At 41.8% G+C, this 17,499-nt stretch overlaps 1 protein-coding gene across 3 annotated transcripts in view; it reads right to left on the bottom strand.

Annotated features, from left to right (window-relative positions):
• Positions 1-17,000, bottom strand: part of LOC115141081 (platelet endothelial aggregation receptor 1-like) — a 39,150-nt gene extending 22,150 nt beyond the window's left edge. For all 3 annotated transcript variants that reach the window (XM_029679690.1, XM_029679691.1, XM_029679693.1), the window contains exon 1: positions 16,790-17,000. The gene's annotated coding sequence lies outside the window, so the exon portion shown is untranslated. The remainder of the gene's footprint in view (positions 1-16,789) is intronic.
• Positions 17,001-17,499: the final 499 nt, after the last annotated feature.

Genomic DNA, 17,499 nt, shown 5'->3' with positions numbered 1-17,499 from the left:
TGTTTCGCTGAATGTTCTCGAAAAAGCACAGACGTAAACATTTTGGATGCGATTCAACGCAACACAGTCTCTCCAATACAGCGACATATGCGTAATGGTGTCTGCTAATCTATACTAGGGTTTGAGTCATAGAACATCTCTCTAATTCTACGTTAAATCAGGGTAGTTGCTATTGAAAAACAAATGTATGTCATCCCTATGTCTAATTTCCTCAATTATATTGTTGTACTTCTTATTTTCTTCATGACTCTTCAACTCAACTTCTGTCTTGTTTTGGGACCAGAGTATTGTGGGAACCTCTACTTGAGTGAAGTATTCTAGATGATGTGTATCGTCATCGGCTGATCTTCTCATGACACTGCCAGACATAACACTCAGCTTTTACACATACACAACAAGGCCAAGAGATCACGAGTCTTTGAAAATGTTTGTGGACCATCAGAAAACAAAAACAATCCCAGCTAAACACTGTGATGACCAATGATTAACAACTGACAAAAGCATTTGTGTCTAAGTCAGGGATGGGCAACTAGTGGCCCATTTTTGTAGACCCACGGAGCAACCTAAAAATAGATACAAAAATGTATATTTTAAACTCAGTCGGGGTCTCAACTTACTGTTGAGAGTGAGAATAGTAGAATTTCGAAATTTGGTTGTGCATCAGATGTTTTTCTCTTGTTATGACAGTCACTTAGGGCCCCAACAAAATGTCACTTAGAGCCGCCAAAAGGCTAGGGCTGGCTCTGACTGCGTGTGTGGGTATGGATGTGGGTATGGTTGTGGGTACGCAGACCGGCGAGCCACTGCGGCCCCTCATGATGAGTTCAGATGGTGGCCCCCAGCCCCATCACAGTTACCCATCCCTGGTTTAAGTTTATCAACTGGCCACTAGTTAAACTTTTATGGCAAAAGATAAAAGACCAAAAATTATTTATTGAACTTGACCTGTTCTTAACTTTGATATATCACTTTTGGGTGTCTGTTTCTTTAAAAATGTTATTGCACCTCAGGAAATCTGTTTGATTCGGTCAACATTTTGGATATGATTCAACACAACCCTTCTCAGCAACAGCCTCTTCAATACAGTAACATTCTGTATACTTAATGATGTCTGCCAATCTATGCCACGGTTTGAGTCATAAAACACTTCTCTAACGCTTTGTTAAATCAGAGTAGTTGCTATGGAAAAATAAAACAGAACCTACGTCTGTATGTCAACTCTATTGCCTCACACTTCTCTTCTTCTGCCTCACATACAGGGCCGGACTACCGCATTTGGGGCCCTGGGCCACCGACCTCCAGGGGAAATAAGCCATGGTGCAGAGAGAAGAATGTGCAGTTTTATAATACTATTCTACACATTCTGTCATAAGGCTGAGAGAATATTTTGCAGTTTTAAAGCTAATTTCCAGCAATTCTACACATTTTGCTATCATATGCTATCTAGGGGAAAGGAGGGACACGCACCATATTATTTTTTTGTCAGGCATCGGGCCCAAGGCCTGTGTGTGAGCAGGGCCGGATTACCGAACGGGCATACAGGGCACACATATTGCCCCCCCAAAAGAAAAAGGTTGGGGGATTGGGCCCCCAAATACCAGATGATTGGGTCAGGAGGTCTACGTGATGGCCACACCTTTTCTTCTACTCCTAGAGAGCAGCTTAGCAGTCTGATAAACCAGAGTTGGGGTGTATGTGTTAGACTCTATCCCTGTAATGTTGGTCATGTGGTTCTGGTGTAGAAAGCTTATGTCATAGGCACTGTCGATAAGGCGACACTGAACAGACTGAAATAGATAACGGAGGGAGAGTTGATAAGGGTACCATGGCAATGATGTTGTTTTGGGCCTTATTAGAACATCAACATGAGCTCTACACATGGCCAAACAGTCAGCCATGGAATATGTGACTTATGGTGTTGTTAAGCTAATAAAATAACAATAACGAGGCTATATACAGGGGGTACCGGTACCGAGTCAGAGTGTGTGGGAGTACAGGTTAGTTGAGGTAATTTGTACATGTACAGTAGGTAGGGGTGAAGTGACTATGCATAGATAATTAACAGCGAGTAGCAGCAGTGTACAAAACAAATGGATGCGCTAGACTTGGCGCTCCGGTACCGCTTGCCATGCGGTAGCAGAGAAAACAGTCTATGACTTGGGTGACTGGAGTCTTTGACAATTTTATGGGCTTTCCTCTGACACCGCCTATTGTATAGGTCCTGGATGGTAGGAAGCTTGGCCCCAGTGATGTACTGGGCCGTACGCACCACCCTGTCAGGAAGTTCAGAATCCAGTTGCAGAGGGAGGTGTTTAGTCCCAGGGTCCTTAGCTTAGTGATGAGGTTTGTGGGCACTATGGTGTTGAACGCTGAGCTGTAGTCAATGAACAGTATTCTCACATAGGTGTTCCTTTTGTCCAGGTGGGAAAAGGCAGTGTGGAGTGTGATTGAGATTCCGTCATCTGTGGATCTGTTTAGGCTGTATGCGAATTGGAGTGGGTCTAGGGTATCTGGGAGGATGCTGTTGATGTGAGCCATGACCAGCCTTTCAAAGCACCTCATGGTTACCGACGTGAGTGCTACAGGGCGCTAATCATTTAGGCAGGTTACCTTCGCCTCCTTGTGCACAGGGACTATGGCGCTCTGCTTGAAACATGTAGGTATTACAGACTTGGTCAGGGAGAGGTTGAAAATGTCAGTGAAGACACTTGCCAGTTGGTCCGTGCATGCTTATGAGTACACTTACTGGTAATCCATCTGGCCCCACGGCTTTGTGAATGTTGACCTGTTTAAAGGTCTTGTCACATTGGCTACCGAGAGTGTTATCACACAGTCATCCAGAACAGCTGGTGCTCTTGTGCATGCTTCAGTGTTGCTTACCTCGATGCGAGCATAAAAGGCATTTAGCTCGTCTGGTAGGCTCGCAGCTCGCGTCTGGGATTCCCTTTGTAGTCCGTAATAGTTTTCAAGCCTTGCCACATCTGACGAGCCTCAGAGCCAGTGTAGTGGGATTCAATCTTAATCCTGTATTGACATTTTGCTTGTTTGATGGTTCGTCTAAGGGCATAGCGGGATTTCTTAAAAGCGTCCAGATTAGTGTCCTGCTCCTTGAAAGTGGCAGCTCTAGCCTTTAGCTCGATGCAGATGTTGCCTGTAATCCATGGCTTCTAGTTGGGATATGTAAGTACGGTCACTGTGGGGACGACGTTCTCGATGCACTTTTTGATGAAGCCGATGACTGAGGTGGTATACTCCTCAATGCCATTGGATAAACATATTCCCGTCTGTGCTAGAAAAACAGTCCTGTAGCGTAGCATCCACATTATCTGACCACTTCCGTATTGACCGAGTCACTGGTACTTCCTGCTTAAGTTTTTGTTTGTAAGTAGGAATCAGGAGGATACAATTACGGTCAGATTTGCCAAATGGAGGGCGGGGAAGAGCTTCGTATTCATCTCTGTGTGTGGAGTAAAGGTGGTCTACAGTTTCTATTCCTCTGGTTGCACAAAATTTTGTAAAACTGATTTATTAAGTTTGCCTGCATTAAATTCCCCGGCCACTAGGAGCACCGCTTCTGGATGAGCATTTTCTTGTTTGCTTATGGCCTTATAGAGTTGGTTGAGTGCGGTCTTAGTGCCAGCATCGGTCTGTGGTGGTAAATAGACAGCTACGAATAATATAGATGAGATCTCTCTTGGAAGATAGTATGGTCTACAACTTATCATAAGATAATCTATCTCAGGCGAGCAATACCTCAAGACTTCTTTAATATTAGACATCGCGCACCAGCTGTCATTGACAAAAAGACACGCACCCCCACCCCTCTCTTCTTCTCTGTTCTGCCGGTGCATGGAAAATCCCGCCAGCTCTATATTATCCGTGACGCCGTTCAGCTACGACTCGGTGAAACATTAAGATATTACAGTTTTTAATGTCCTGTTGGTAGGATAATCATAATCGTAGGTCATCAATTTTATTTTCAAATGATTGCATGTTAGCAAGTAGAACGGATGGCAGTGGGAGTTTACTCGCCCGCCTACGGATTCTCAGAAGGCAGCCCAGCCTGCGCTCTCTTGCTCTCTTTTTCTCCATCTTTTCTTTACGCAAATGACTGGGATTTGGGCCTGTCCCCCCCCCCCCGCGAAAGCAGTATATCCTTCTCATCGGACTCATTAAAGGAAAAAGCTTCTTCCAGTTTGTGGTGAGTAAATCGCTGTTCTGATGTCCATGTAAAACGTCAGTCATCTTCTTCGGGGGCGTCATCTTATAGATAAGGTTGGTATCAATGCCTGGCCAACTGAAACGTGTACTGACACTCTGGGAACATATTCTCTCTTGTTGTGTTGGGCATTTGGCCAAGTTGAGGCCTCTCTCTCTCCAAGTTGAGTACATCCCTGCGACATTGCTCCACAGTGAGGGCTTGTGTGTTCTCGTCTGCAACCAGCTAGCCACACAGTGTAAACTACCTCTAGGGCCGGCACACTCCAGACCATAACCACAAGCAGAGTGACTGTGGTTTCGTTGGTCAGAGAAAGTGTAGGGGTCCTCACAAACACAAACACTCCGGAGTACTCTAGCCAGAATAAAAACACATGCACATGTACATGTTTAGTACACCCCAAAACACTCACCTCAGATTTAAAAAAGCACTGTTCAGGGTATAAATAGTATTTTCTATGCAAACTTAACTATATGAAATGGTGGAAAACCTAAAATGGAGGCCCTGGCTGAGGTTTTGGAGGGACATGACCATACAGAGCAGTAATTATATGCGCCGTAATGTACTGGGATCATAATGTATGCAGAGACACTTGGGCTTCTTGTAAATTAAAAAAAAGGCTTTCCACAAACCATAACCAGAAAACACAGGCTTGAAGAACACGGTAGAAAGACCACACCGTTGGCATTATCGTGAGACCATCGCTTAGAAGGCTCCAGTAAGAGTTCAGGATTCTGAACATGTAATTACCATAGAATCAAGTGGTATTATTTTAGAGACCATATGTAATTACCATAGAATCAAGTGGTATTATTCTAGAGACCCCATGCGTGTACAGTGAGCTTTCATAGTGAATGAACCTCCATGCTGGAGACAAGGTGTTTAGTACAGTTTAGTTGGTATAAAAGAACAATCCACTAATGGTATAACCTCATTCATAACCGAATCGTCCGCTGTAGATTCACATTTACCATAATTATCCTCAAGAAATACTGTAGCATCCTGACATACAGGTCTTGAATAACGAAACAATAAATATCTACATCATTTGAGATGTTCACAATTACACAAGTTGTGTTATGACTTCTAGACATCCTGATAATCATAACCATTGAAACGTTCACAGGAATGTAGATTTTTCTGCTGTGACAGCATGAATCATCATCAGTAGCTTGCTTGTTCAGAACTAGCCCTTCCTTTGCTCTTCCTGCCAAACCCCGTAGTAAAATCCCCTCTCCTACTACAATATGGTGGTGACATTACAACAGGACGTTCCCTATAGTCTGAAGGTCTCTGTGGTGCCCTGGACCCCACAAGCCTATTGTTATACTACCCGTTGAGTCACTTCACACATGATGCCATGATCAAAAAAGGCCTTGGCGCCTGACAGTGAAGAGTTATGAGTCTGTAAGGTGTGAAGTTTTTTTTTTTGAGAACGAGAAAAAAGGGGTTATAAACTTGGATATCAGTCAAACCTCTACACAACACCCTCCTCATAATGTCGGACTACACATGCACTACCGTTCAAAAGTTTGGGTTCACGTAGAAATGTCCTTGTTTCTGAAAGAAAAGCACATTTTTGGTCCATTAAAATAACATCAAATTGAGTGTAGTCATTGTTCATGTTGTAAATGACTATTGTAGCTGTTTTTTTAATGGAATATCTACATAGGTGTACAGAGGCCCATTATCAGCAACAATCACTCTTGTGTTCCAATGGCACGTTGGGTTAGCTTATACAAGTTTATAATTTTAAAAGGCTAATTGATCATTAGAAAACCCTTTTGCAATTACAGTGGGGCAAAAAAGTATTTAGTCAGCCACCAATTGTGCAAGTTCTCCCACTTAAAAATATGAGAGAGGCCTGTAATTTTCATCATAGGTACACTTCAACTATGACAGACAAAATTAGAAAAAAAACGTATTTTCCACCATAATTTGCAAATAAAATCATAAAAAATCCTACAATGTGATTTTCTGAAATTTTTTCTTCTAATTTTGTCTGTCATAGTTGAAGTGTATCTATGATGAAAATTACAGGCCTCTCTCATCTTTTTAAGTGGGAGAACTTGCACAATTGGCTGAAAACTGTTGTGCTGATTAAAGAAGCAGTAAAAGTACCCACAAAACACCAGTCTCAACGTCAACAGTGAAGAGGCGACTCCGGGGTGCTGGCCTTATAGGCAGAGTTCCTCTGTCCAGTGTCTGTGTTCTTTGGCCCATCTTAATATTTTCTTATTATTGGCCAGTCTGAGATATGGCCTTTCTTTGCAACTCTGCCTAGAAGGCCAGCATCCCGGAGTTGCCTCTTACTGTGGACGTTGAGACTGGTGTTTTGCAGGTACTATTTAATGAAGCTGCCAGTTGAGGACTTCTGAGGGGTCTGTTTCTCAAACTAAACACTGTAATGTACTTGTCCTCTTGCTCAGTTGTGCACCGGGGCCTCTCACTCCTCTTTCTATTCTGGTTAGGGCCAGTTTGCACTGTTCTGTGAAGGGAGTAGTACACAGAGCTGTACGAGATCTTCAATTTCTCTTCAGCAATTTCTCGCATGGAATAGCCTTCATTTCTCAGAACAAGACTAGAATGATGAGTTTCAAAAGAAAGTGCTTTGTTTCTGACCATTTTGAGCCTGTAATCAAACCCACAAATGCTGATGCTCCAGATACTCAACTAGTCTAAAGGTCAATTTTATTGCTTCTTTAATCAGAACAACAGTTTTTCAGCTGTGCTAACATAATTGCAAAAGGGTTTTCTAATTGTCACTTGTGCTCACCCTCCAGCCTCTAGGTCACCAGGCTGCTCGTTATGGCGCACATCTGTCACCATCGTAACACGCACCTGCGTGTCATCACTCACCTGGACTCACTTCCTTGATTACCTGCCCCATATATGTCACTCCATTTAGTTCCTTCCCCAGGTGTCATTGTTTCCTGTTTGTGCGTTGTTTGTGTTTCTTGTTTCACAACACGAACAATGTCTACACTGTATTTCTGATCAATTTGATGTTATTTTAATGGACAAAGAAAATAGCTTTTCTTTCAAAAACAAGGACATTTCTAAGTGACCCCAAACTTTTGAACGGTAGTGTATAAATGTATGTAATTCCATAAACAAAAGTGGACTTCATCATAAAGGATGCATATGGTACTTTATAAACACAAGTGATTGTCATATACAGTCGTGGCCAAAAGTTTTGACACAAATATACATTTTCACAAAGTTTGCTGCTTCAGTGTCTTTAGATATATTTGTCAGATGTTATGATGGAATACTGAAGTATAATTACAAGCATTTCATAAGTGTCAAAGGCTTTTATTGACAATTACATGAAGTTGATGCAATATATGCAGTGTTGACCCTTCTTTTCAAGACCTCTGCAATCCGCCCTGGCATGCTGTCAATTAACTTCTGGGCCACATCCTGACTGATGGCAGCCCACTCATTCATAATCAATGCTTGGAGTTTTATCAGAATTTGTGGGTTTTTGTTTGTCCACCCGCCTCTTGAGGATTGACCACAATCCATTGATTGACCACAATGGGATTAAGGTTTGGGGAGTGTCCTGGCCATGGACCCAAAATATTGATGTTTTGTTCCCCAAGCCACTTAGTTATCACTTTTGCCTTATGGCAAGGTGCTCCATCATGCTGGAAAAGGCATTCTTCATCACCAAACTGTTCCTGGATGGTTGGGAGAAGTTGCTCTCGGAGGATGTGTTGGTACCATTCTTTATTCATGGCTGTGTCCTTAGGCAAAATTGTGAGTGAGCCCACTCCCTTGGCTGAAAAGCAACCCCACACATGAATGGTCTCAGGATGCTTTACTGTTGGCATGACACAGGACTGATGGTAGCGCTCACGTTGTCTTCTCCAGACAAGCTTTTTTCCGGATGCCCCAAACAATCGGAAAGGGTATTCATCCGAGAAAATGACTTTTCCCCAGTCCTCAGCAGTCAGCAGCAAATAGGGACTTTGCAATTAATTTAAATTCATCTGATCACTCATCATAACATTCTGGAGTATTGCAAATTGCCATCAAATGATGTTTGAGGACCGTAGAAGTCCTGTTACGATATCAATTATCCTCCTTATGATCACCCAAGTCTAGAAAAGTCATGCCTGTTTTATGACCACACCGTAGTCTGAAACTGTGCACATCTGGATTTACTACACTGGAGGTGGCATATTCAAAAACACTCTCTGCCTCTCCTACTTCCTCAATTTTGCGGTCTGTCAATCAATACCCAATTAATCGTGGCCATAGAGCAGCACTGGTACAGTATTCCAATAATGTTTTGCTCTGTATTTTCTCACTAAGGGAAACAGCCAAGCATAATGTACTTTAACAAAAGGAAATGCTGAACTGATGTGGACAGCAAAAATTGCCTGGCCATCAAAGAAACCTTGCATCAAACCTCCACATAAACACAGATGTGCACACACAGAGACCAACAGTGACTTCATGGAGGGCCTCACATGCCCTCCCCCACAACAAGTGTGTGCACGCACACTTTCCATCTCTATCCACTATCCCCTTTCCCTTGGTTGAATCCCATGCACATTTCATACTACTAGTCCCATATGTTTGCTGCAGTCCCTTCTCCAGTGGCAAGGTGTGGTAGCAACCCCCCTCTGCCTTGGCTAACACTAAAGCAAACAGAACCATGGTCTCAACAGGACACACAGCGGCCCCGATAGGTACAATAACACAGATTTGGATGTTACAATATACCTTAGTTTAAGTATTTCTACAATACAGACATTGTAATTCCTAATATATAAGTTTCGGTGCAATGCAGATCTGTAGAAAAACTAAAGACATCCCAAGGAATAAATAAAGATTTTCAACATTTAGTGTAACATACACTGATCCTTCAGTATCGCGTGGTTGAGTATCTGATTCAGTGTCCTCTTGAATAACACATGGTTCAAGCACCACACATTTCATGCCATGGGCATTTAGCTTTAAAGGCCTAATGAAGCCGTTTTATATCAATATTAAATCATTTCTTGGTAACAATTAAGTACCTTACTGTAATAGATTTCCATTCAAATGGGAAAAATTGTATTTAAGCAAAAAACTATCTCTCAAGCAAAACATTTGCTAGGACTGTCTGGGAATGCTCAGAGTGGGAAGGGGAAAACTGAAAACTAGCTGTTATTGGCAGAGAGGTTTAGAACTCTCTTTGTTATTAGTCTATTAACCAATTTACCCCATGTCGCCATGGAAAGCCCAAACTCCCTCCCATGAAAACCTGCTAATTAGAAGGTCCTGTGTATATTGTATTTTCAACCAGCAACTATCAGGAAATACCACTGATCACATTTGTACATACTTTTACATTGTTCGTTTCATAAGCTCTTTACAATATGATACAAAACAGAAGTTTGACTGCACTGGGCCTTCACATTTTTTTTTTAACTTCACAGTTCCATGAAACTGAGAGGAATTTACGATAACAGACTATGACCACGCAGCATCTGCTTTCGATTAAGACAACACTTCTAATGTAACTACCTGCCAAGTTTATTTGCAGTCAGTGAGACAGGCGCGAGCTGGAACCCATTTGAGTAGCTGTTGGTATATCTTTTCTCTGTGGCTGTTGTTGTTTTTCATCTTCTTTAAATTTACAGGATGAGTTCTGGGCATCATTTCCTGTTTGGGGAGTAATAATGGTGTCCCATCTGGGCATTTATTTACCTCATGTACCCCCTAAATGTAAAAAGCCTGCAGGGTATGTGGTTAGGTCATTATGCATAATGCATGAAGAGACATAGACCTAAACACATGCAGGCAGATGTGCATCTACAGACTCGTCCCTCTGTCTGCATTATGGCTGAATGACTGCACATCAGAAACGTACTGTGACATGCTAGCAAAAATAACTCAATGGGACAGTAACAAGGGAAAGAACTAAGAGTGGGATGCATATCATAAGGTACTTGTCTCTTTCTTTCTCTATCTCTACTACCTCTCTGTTTTTCCAGGAAGTTCAGTCTGGGCCAGTAAATTCCTCTCAGTTAAACCCAATAGATTTACTGGCCTGCCTCTGGCCTTCGGTGCACTGCCTTTGGAGGACGAGGAGGAAATCTGCTCCTTATTAATGTGATTCTTTTATCGCAGCTTTTTCTTCACAGAACCAAAATATATCCCTCGTTCTGAGCATTTGGAAGTCAAAGACCAAACTCATTTTTTTATTTTGTCACTTTAGAACTTGAGCCACGTGTGCTACCCTGAAGGTGAACCCTTAGAAATGTTCCTATCCTTTGTCTTTGCGACTATGCTTTTCACAGCTGTGGTGCTGTAACCTATTTCGAGACCTATAGGTGGCAGCATTACTTTTTTCACTTCGGCTCCAAAACATAAAAGCGATACATTCAGCAAAGAGTAAGAGGAAAATACAGCCATGTGGTCATTATGCAAAATGTAATCATATGGTAAAACAAATGCTTTGTGTCACACCTGCAGGTCTGCTCGACAGAACAGGAAGGCAGGGGGCGACCTGGAAACAAGGGCCAGATGCACACCACTGCCACCACAAAGGACGTCCTGGGCAAATAACGTGGGGGGCAGGCAAGGAAGGAGAGGGGCCAGGAGCATCCCTTCCACTTTGGGTATGATCTTAGCCAATCAAGGACACGGCAAACAAATGTAACACTTTATTTTCATGTGTGCAAAGTGGGAACTAATCAGTAGAGATCTGAACTTATGTAAAAAAATATATAAAAAATAAGTTGAAGTGGAAATGCAGCATGGACTAATGGTAGCCTAACAACTAATAACTATAAATGGCTATAGCTATGAGTAGGTACCAAGTCATTTCCTTGTAGTTAACACACTGTAAAAGTAAGTGTTACTGCTTCTTCCTTTCCTTCAGCACTACTTCAAAAGCATCCTTTAAATGGGGTCATCTTGATCATATAGGTCATTCTATCATTTAAAAAAAGATGGCTCAATATGGACTCTACTAACTCATGTGCTCGCTCACCTCTTATAAAACACAGGGGCCAAGCTGTCTCTTGACGCAAATAGTTTGTTTGTTCTGCTCTGTTTATCTGCCAGGGTGCAAAAAGAAAACGAAATTAAAACATCCCCAGTCTCCCAAACCCCCCACAAGTCCACATTCTCATAGCTCTTTCCCTCGCTCATCGCTGTGGAGCGCAGGGAGACAGAACTAGGACAAACAATAGGAAGCAGATAGGAAACATCTTGCCTGTAAACCCAGGTCTGCATCCCAACCTTCCCTTCCTCTGACAAGTAAACACAACTGAGGAGAGATTCTAGCGGGTAAAACAAAAACGATCCTCTACCAACACCATCATACCCATCCTGGCATTGCTGTACCCAGAATTTCCAAGAGCAAATCCATTGGGACGCTAACATAGTCTGTTGTTTTGAATAATGGTGATGTTGACGAGGGATACTCTCTCATTCTGCATTTCTCTGTGACTAACTCTCCCTTTTATTACCTGACCTGAATAATGGAAATGTTTGTGAGCGGAGGGGATCTCATAAAATGCATGATGGAGAGCCATGGAGTCACTGCTCCACACAGCTGGTGGACGACTGGGTTGGCTGTAGGTCAGGAACTGGGAAAAACATCAAGTGGGGCTCTACCAATTCATGTCACTGGGGTGCCAAGCATGACATAACAGTTCTTTATTTTAGCATTCAGAATTCACATTATATTATAAATATGACCTCTTATCCAACAGTTGAGAAAATAAATGGCTCTTGCTTCATTTACATAAATGACCTCACACCAGCTGCTGAAAGAAACGAAGAGTGGAAAAAGCACAGCCATTTTCTCAAGACGGCTTGAGAAAGCAATGAGACGTTAAAGGGAATACATTTCCTCCCTCCACAGCTCAGGTTTCTGTTTGCTACAGCCTTCCTCTATAGACACCGCATGAAACGAGAGGCACCAGAACAGGCCCCCAAATCTTAATTACACGTCTCCACCACCTCCTCCACAATACCACCCTCCCTACCCAACATCACCCACCCACCCAACCAACCAACAACACAAGCAGCTTCAAAGACACTCACCACAGTACAAGTCCTCTGTGGTCACTCCATTAGCCCTTTCCAGTCCCCTCCCCCCGATCCTCTATCCAACTGTTCTTTATGAAAGTTTATTTGAGCCAGAGCCTATAGTAACTATCCATGTTCCACAGCAAAACCGGTCCAAAACCACGTCTTGCATGGCTGCAGTCGTATCTGCTCCAAATGATCTGCACGGCTGCAGAGCATATGGAGTTGAGACTTATACAATCATGTCGTAGGAATATTACATCTCTGTCACCTTCTTTTGAACGTGCCATTGCTCTTTGCTGTTTTCCATTACGATGATTTATCTGCACAAAAGACTGAAAAGACAAGATTGACCAATCATCAAATCAAGTCGAGTACTAATTTTAATATTGACAATCACTTTGGCATGGAAAGAAATCCTTGGGAGGTTTATGAATCAACTGGGAGTTTGCTGTGTAGATTTGACAACATTAAATCTGCCAGACTACGATGTCAAAAAACCTCGTAAGAACCTCCCAGGCCCTCTGTACAGTACAACCATTAATCCACCTTCTATATAAACAATGTTTTGAGTCCATAAAGTGACATGTTTGGATAAAAAACAAGCAAGGATCCACAACTACAATCTCAACTCAATAACAACACACAAATGGTGTGTGGCCTGGTATAAACCTTTCATGAAAAGCCCTAGCTTTCAAAAGAAAACACATAGAGACCCAGTGTACTCTGTGGCGTTACAATAAACCTTTACAAACAGAGGGTTTCTGCCATTTGGAAGATCAAATTAACGTGAAGTAAATATACTGTAACTACCTCATCTCTACTCGTCCTATTTCTACCTCGGCTCTGGTGTGTCTGGCCAGTGTCATCCCAAATCAAAACATATCCGATGGCTCACCAGACCTCCATACTTCACCTCTTGGATGGAGAAACAGATGGTCATAGAAGGCCAGTCTGAGGAGAGCAATGGAGAAACTCCAGCTGTTTGATTGAAGAGAGGAATCTGTAGTTAGACCACAGACAGAAAAGAGATCACCAAATCTTCATACAGTACTGACTGATGTCAGCAACAGTCTGTAGACAAACAGACACGTATCCAAGAGGTGTACTGTAAATATGCAGAGCAGTATGTATGGACATCAGACAGAAAAATCCACACGGAATCTCGATTTATCCACTGGGCACACGCTGGTTGAATTAATTATGTTTCCACGTCAAACATCTGCTATCTGAGCAGCTAACCGATCGCTGCAGCTGTACATAGTCCATCGGTAAATAGCCCACCCAATTTACCTACCTCATCCCCATACTGTTTATATTTATTTACTTTTCTGCTCTTTTGCACACCAGTATCTCTACCTGCACATGACCATCTGATCGTTTATCACTCCAGTGTTAATCTGCAAAATTGTAACTATCCGCCTACCTCTTCATGCCTTTTGCACACAATGTATATAGACTCCTTTTTTCTTTCTACTGTGTTATTGACTTGTTTATTGTTTACTCCATGTGTAACTCTGTGTTGTTGTCTGTTCACACTGCTATGATTTATCTTGGCCAGGTCGCAGTTGTAAATGAGAACTTGTTCTCAACTAGCCTACCTGGTTAAATGAAGGTGAAATTAAAAATGTAAAAATAATCAAATAAAATTTCTAGAAATGGTATTGAACCAACGTGGAATAGATGTTGAATTGACGTCTGTGCCCAGTGGGTATCTAAAATTGTAAAGAGGTCAGCATACTACAGACAAATATCAATGTGTTTTCCTGAGGATTTTGGTGAGCTGTCTTAAAGACCACAGTAGATGGGAGTTTAGGTGCTGTCAGGTCCAGGTGGCAGCGGCTTACTGTGTAAATCACATATCCTATCTTTCCTTTCCAGGTGTTGAGTGTTAAAGTGTTTCTATGTGCTACAGCGCCAGGTTCTCCCAAGAGCCTCCATTCACAAGATCTCTTTGGGTACTACACTGGAGGATTTTAGGCCAGTTCGCAGTCCTAAGGTAAAGCTGGGTGAAAAACAAAGACATATAGCTTACCTTTATAGCAATAAGAAATAGCCATACAAAGAGTACAGTTGAAGTCGGAAGTTTACATACACCTTAGCCAATTACATTTAAACACAGTTTTTCCACAATTCCTGAAATTTAATCCAAGTAAAAATTCCCTGTCTTAGGTCAGTTAGGATCACCACTTTATTTTAATAATGTGAAATGTCAGAATAATAGTAGAGAGAATTATTTATTTCAGCTTTTATTTCTTTCATCACATTCCCAGTTGGTCAGAAATTTACATACACTCAATTAGTATTTGGTAGCATTGCCTTTAACTTGTTTAACTTGGGTCAAATGTTTTGGGTAGTCTTCCACAAGCTTCCCTCAATAAGTTGGGTGAATATTGGCCCATTCCTCCTGACAGAGATGGTGTAACTGAGCCAGGTTTGTAAGCCTCCTTGCTCGCACACGCTTTTTCAGGTCTGCCCACAAATTTCTAGAGGATTGAGGTCAGGGCTTTGTGATGGCCACTCCAACACCTTGACTTTGTTGTCAGCCATTTTTACAGCCATTTTGCCACAATTATGCTTTCAAATTTGCTTGGGGTCATTGTCCGTTTGGAAGACCCATTTGCAACCAAGTTTTAACTTCCTGACTGATGTCTTTAGATGTTGCTTCAATATATCCACATAATCTTTCTTCCTCATGATGCCATCTATTTTGTGAAGTGCATCAGTCCCTCCTGCAGCAAAGCACCCCCACAACATGATGCTGCCACCCCCGTGCTTCACGGTTGGGATGGTGTTCTTCAGCTTGCAGGCCTCCCCCTTTTTCCTCCAAACATAATGATGGTCATTATGGCCAAACAGCTATATTTTTATTTCATCAGACCAAAGGACATTTCTCCAAAAAGGATGTTCTTTGTCCCCATGTGCTGTTGCAAACCGTAGTCTGGCTTTTTTATGGCTGTTTTTGAGCAGTGGCTTCTTCCTTGCTGAGCGGCTTTTCAGGTTATGTCAATATAGGACTCGTTTTACTGTGGATATAGATACTTTTGTACCTGTTTCCTTCAGCATCTTCACAAGGTCCTTTTCTGTTGTTCTGGGATTTTCGCTCCAAAGTACATTCATCTCTAGGAGACAGAATGCGTCTCCTTCCTGAGCGGTATGACGTCCGCGTGGTCCCATGGTGTTTATACTTGCGTACTATTGTTTGTACAGATGAATGTGGTACCTTCAGGCATTTGGAAATTGCTCCCAAGGATGAACCAGACTTGTGGAGGTTTAAGGTCTTGGCCGATTTCTTTTGGTTTTCCTGTGATGTCAAGCAAAGAGGCACTGAGTTTGAAGGTAGGCCTTGAAATACATCCACAGGTACGCCTCCAATAGACTCAAATGATGTCAATTAGCCTATCAGAAGCTTCTAAAACCATGACATCTTTTTCTGGAATTTTCCAAGCTGTTTAAAGGCACAGTCAACTTAGTGTATGTAAACTTCTGACCCACTGGAATTGTAATTCAGTGAATTATAAGCTAAATAATCTGTCTGTAAACAATTGTTGGAAACATTACTTGTGTCATGCACAAAGTAGATGTCCTAACCAACTTGCCAAAACTATAGTTTGCTAACAAGAAATTTGTGGAGTGGTTGAAAAACGAGTTTTAATGACTCCAACCTAAGTGTATGTAAACTTACGACTTCAACTTTATATGTGTCATCCAAAGAGGAAATGTGCTCCACATAGATATGAAAGCCACTGGGTGAGACAGATCCGCCAGATCCATCTCCACGTTTCGTTGCCCTATGATTGTCCTATTTGGTATGTTTCCAACTTGACAGACTATACATGGAAGAGTTGAAAGTTGACTCAGTCACTCAGGCCGTGTCACAATGTGTCGCACACTGCTAGAAGTGACAACCACCTCATCTCCACGTTTCATTGCCATTAGTCATGACTCTTGCCTTGCCACAACATAGGCCGCAAGGTCAATTAAGATCTTGGAATACCCCAGAGGCACTTAATAAAATGAAAACTGGCACCCTCATTGAAACAACTTGAACGCTAAACCATTCACCTGCAAGCCTGTTCAAACAATACCCATTAAGATGGCACTCTATGATAGTCAGATCATGCATTGCATATCAAGACTATAGGCTAATCCTTTTAACAAAATATGAATTGACCCGGTTTAGTTATGAAGACTGAGGATATGGCTATGCCCCAGCAAACATTAATGACAAGAAATACTCACAAAATCGGCACTCCAAATACAAATGTTCAGTATTCACGTGTTATTTTCTACTATCTACTAATATACATGGTAATAAGCAGGCATGTCAGGATGTACTACTTACTGTATGTGCTGTACTTCAGTGAAAAAAGCAAGACAACAGTATGGGAGAGAATTTAAAAAATCATACAGATTTAAATATGACCGCTACAGTTTGAATAATCTGCAAATAATCAGGCATAATCATAATCTTGGTTTTACAATAGAGACTTTATCGTTTGTTTTCTAAACGCATGTGTTTTCTGTACTCACCTGGGTGAAAATCATTTGTTGTTAATCCACTGTATTTGCGATCTCAAAGTAGGCTACCTCAAGATATTATAACACATTTCCAGGGGTGAAAAATGAGTTCCAGATGAAGTCAGTGAAGAAAGAGCAGTAGCATAACTTCACAACTTCCGTGCATTGGTTTCAGCCGCATCCATCGGGGGAGGGTCTGTCGTCGCAGATTGTGGATTGAGAGGAGGAGAGGCGAGTAGCGAATTGAAAAACTGTGACAGGAAAGAAGAACGAGAGAAGAGAGAGAGAGAGAGAGAGAGAGAGAGAGAGAGAGAGAGAAGAGAAAGAGAAAGAGAAAGAGAGATACAAGTATAGAATAGTAAACATTTGATTGCAATTAGATTTTTCACAATAAACAAAAACGAAATTGGAAAATTGATTTATTATCTTGTTGAAGGCCTAAAGTATATGGTTAGTACATTTTCAGTGGGATTGAACTAATACAGCAGGTGATCACGTCAAAGTGCACATTGGAGTTTTATTCAATTCTTTGTCATACATGATCGCTATTCATTACTGTAGGCTAGTTTTAAGATCTGAAGAAGTGGATGAGGAGATATGATCAAGAATTTGTGGTTCAGATTGTAAGTAAGGACCAATCGGCAATGAAATCTCGATGGGAAACTAAATAACTCATTGCATGCTAGGTAGACAGAACATCAGTTTGCTACGACTGGCTCATA

Source organism: Oncorhynchus nerka, linkage group LG14, assembly GCF_034236695.1.
Source record: "Oncorhynchus nerka isolate Pitt River linkage group LG14, Oner_Uvic_2.0, whole genome shotgun sequence".
NCBI classification, from domain to species: Eukaryota; Metazoa; Chordata; class Actinopteri; order Salmoniformes; family Salmonidae; genus Oncorhynchus; species Oncorhynchus nerka.
Note: the sequence above shows the minus strand (reverse complement) of the source record. Positions and strands in the feature narration are given on the sequence as shown.